The sequence below is a fragment of the Sitodiplosis mosellana genome, unplaced genomic scaffold, assembly GCF_009176505.1.
Source record: "Sitodiplosis mosellana isolate CC-2019 unplaced genomic scaffold, AAFC_SMos_1.0 Smas_scaffold_5927, whole genome shotgun sequence".
Classification (NCBI taxonomy): domain Eukaryota; kingdom Metazoa; phylum Arthropoda; class Insecta; order Diptera; family Cecidomyiidae; genus Sitodiplosis; species Sitodiplosis mosellana.
Genome location: NW_022601169.1, coordinates 1 through 3,544, shown reverse-complemented (window position 1 = coordinate 3,544; position 3,544 = coordinate 1). Strand labels below are relative to the sequence as shown.

Below are 3,544 nucleotides of genomic sequence, written 5' to 3'. Positions count from 1 at the left end.
AGTCGATTCACGGGTACCTCCCATACCCATACAGAAGTGTCAATTTTTTGAGTTTTTTTCTTAGAGCAAGTACCCAAGGTCAAATCGAAAATGGCTCATCTTCGAACTAAAACTAAGTTTTTTGGATATAAAACTTTTGGCATTTCCAGATTTTGATTATCTCAATTATTTTTTGAGTTATCGTGTTAACAAACACCAACAACAACGACAACGACAACGACAACGACGGCGACGACAACGACGGCACACGAACGGAAAAGTGTCTCAAAAAGTGGTTTTCTACGCGTTCCATGAGTTTTCATGATGAACTAACCAATTTTTCGCTATCATTTTTCGCTATTTTGGCACTTTTTGACCCTACCCCGCGTCACAGGGATGAAGGGCAGGTCCACCCAAAGTGTCATTTGATTCTCTAGAGTATAATGAACATTTCATATCAACAAACTATTGTTCCCAAACCATTTCTAGTATGAAAAAAGTGCATTGACATGTAAAAACCACGATTTTCAGCCCCAAAATAAACATACCCTCATAACTACCCCAAATATGAATATGGGATCGTAATATTTTGTTTTTGGACGTTTTGAGGGATGCCCTTTCGAACGCGCATGGGCATTTGAAAATCGGCGTGTAACAGTATGGGATGTTTACTGGTAAGCTAATTTTGCGACATATGTTTTCGGGACCAATTCCTATACTTTCCCTTGACACGGTGTGTACGGAAAAGTAATATACTCTAACCGTCATGAATGTGCTTTTTAGACGATATTATCCTGCTTCCAGTAGTTTCATCGTGTATTTCTTATGTTATATACCTTGTTCAAAATGTTCGTATTATCATTCTTACTCCAGTAATATCTTGAACAACTTTTCGCATTGACCTGTTCCATTCATGTCATCAGGCATCAGAATATTGACTCATATCGACTTTAGAATTAGTGCAACGCTGAAATCATTGAAGCTACGAGCAACAAATACCGAATGAACGGCAATCATTATCCTGCTTATCAAATGGCAAAAACTAATTTATCGCGTGCAAACTGCATGTTGAACCTTGTTTGCAAGTTGTTGATAGATTTTCATCAAAAGATCAACATGAATCCTCTGATACGATGGCAATACATACAAGCCTGCACGGCTCACACACAGTGAAGAGCGCGCGCGACATGGCCACAAAAATCGTTTCGCTTCGTTCGGCATTGCTATTGTTGTTGTTATTTTCGACATCGATTATATTGCATTTTGTTACATTATCAGCTCGCAACATGTGATTTAGAATTATTCTACACACTGACTGATACGATATTTGATATTTAAGCTTTTTATTCAATGTTTTCTATTCACATTTTCAATTCATATAATACTGCTAAGTTCTGGCTGAATTTACGAATAAAAATGGGAGTACGAGACTTTCGGGGAAATTCTTATTTTTTTTTTGAGAATATGTGAAATCATGACACGTGTCCATTATCCACATATTTATGCTATTATACGGACTGCTAATGAACTTTCTGTGTTGAGTAGAAGAAAAAAATGATGTTTGATGAGTGGGGTGATTTCTTAGCGCAAAATTATCATGCGATATACCTGGATCGTCAGTCAATCGACGCCTTTCATCATCCGAAATGCATGCTGTGAGTTCATGGAAAAGTTTTACTGAATCATTGAAGCATTGAAAAAATTCTTCATTGGTAACATTTTTGGAGCCTAGGAAAGATGACAAAGAAAAATAATTAATTTAACCCTCTGATTGTTTGTTGCGTTTACACCTTAACTTCGTTTCATGGGGCGTACAGCGCCCCAAGTGCATTTTATATGAAAACTTGATTGTAATATGAGATAGCGACTTAGTGTCTTTGACAAGGTTGTAGTACTTAACCCGCTCTACAACATTGCTGAAGACACATATTGCTTATCTCTTATCAATTCCGCGAAATACGCGAAAAACCGCGAAAACGTGAATTTTCGGCTCCTCATTTTTCACGGAATTGACAAGATATAAATGATGAGTGCTTTCAGCAAAGTTGTAAAGCAAGTCAGGTACTACAATTTTTTGAAGACACCATCTCCTTATCTCTTATCAGTTCCGCGGAAAATGATAAGAGAAAATTCGCGTTTTTCGCGATTTTTCGCGTAAATGATAAGAGATAACGAATTGGTGTCTTCGGCAAAGTTGTAGTATTCAGCCGGCACTATAAATTTGCCGAAAACAGATATCGCTTATCTCTTATCAGTTACGCAATATACGCGAAAAACCGCGAAAGATCTCCCACCATATGGGTTTTTTGATAATTTTTTTTTGCTTGACTGATAAGAGATAAGTGACATCTGTTTTCAGCAAAGTTGTACAGGACCACAAGTACTACAATTTTCCACATGCTTTATTTCGTTATCTCTTATCAGTTAAGCGGAAAACTGCGAAAAACGCGAGATTTCTCTTATCATTTTTCGCGTTACTGATAAGAGATAATGACTTGGTTTCTTGAGCAAAGTTGTAGAACCCAATCTGCTCTACAGCTTTGCTGAAGACAGGTATCTATTATCTCTTATCAGTTCCGTGATAAATGGAAAACCGAATATTTGCGTTTTCGCGGTTTTTCGCGTATTTTGCGGAACTGATAAGAGATAAGCGATATCTGTCTTTAGTAAAGATGTAGAGGACCTCTAGTACTACATATTTGCCGAAGACATTAAATCGTTATCTCTTATCACAGTCCAGTTTTCATGAAAAAATGCACTTGGGGCGTCGTACGCCCTAAGAAACGAACGCGCGCACATGTGTTGTGGGAGGCAATATCTCACACATTCTTACACATATGCACATGAAATTTCACTGACGTATAGCTAAAGGTTCAAGCTATCGAATGGTACCTATTTCAATGTGATTTTTTCGTTTTTTGGTACTTTTATTCGAGGTTCAAAGTCGCCTCGGGCGTTGTACACCCGACAAACGATCAGAGGGTTAATAAATAATATAAAAGTATAATGAAAATGAAATAACACTATTTTCATCATCACACACTTACATATATACATACTAATCGAGAACACCTAACCAATATATTTAAAAATCGTTTAACAGACTTTAAAACGACCGCATAGATGAAAAATTGTAAATCATAATTGTAAATTTTACAAAATAAAGTCGTGATGGCAAGAAATATTGCTTGGAAATTTGAATATTACATTTTATTATATAGTGTTTACTCGTTTGTATTGGTGCCATTTACACAGCGCATTAACAATAGCATTTGATGCTGCGCTGTTGTTCCGTCACTGTCACTCATGCATAATGTACGATGGGATGGCTTATAACAACACAAATGAGGCTGTGAGAATGAAAATGGCAATACAGGAATAAACATTTTGAAACGAAACATAAAACAGCAAACACGCAAAAGTGAATCATGAATGTTTGAGCAGCAGCAGTGAACCATGAGTATCGGTACGTGTGCGTAAATTCATGATTTACTTCAACACGCGCTCATTCAAAGATTCACTTTTGAGAATTTTCTTTCTTAGCGGCACTTCAGTAAATATTTTT

At 36.8% G+C, this 3,544-nt stretch overlaps 1 long non-coding RNA gene across 1 annotated transcript; it reads right to left on the bottom strand.

Annotated features, from left to right (window-relative positions):
- Window positions 1-1,298: 1,298 nt before the first annotated feature.
- Window positions 1,299-3,466, bottom strand: LOC129573076 (uncharacterized). Its single transcript, XR_008688553.1, has 2 exons — window positions 1,588-3,466; window positions 1,299-1,511 (listed from the first exon to the last, which is right to left on the bottom strand). It is a non-coding gene; the product is annotated as an uncharacterized LOC129573076 (long non-coding RNA).
- Between the last annotated feature and the right edge of the window lie 78 nt (window positions 3,467-3,544).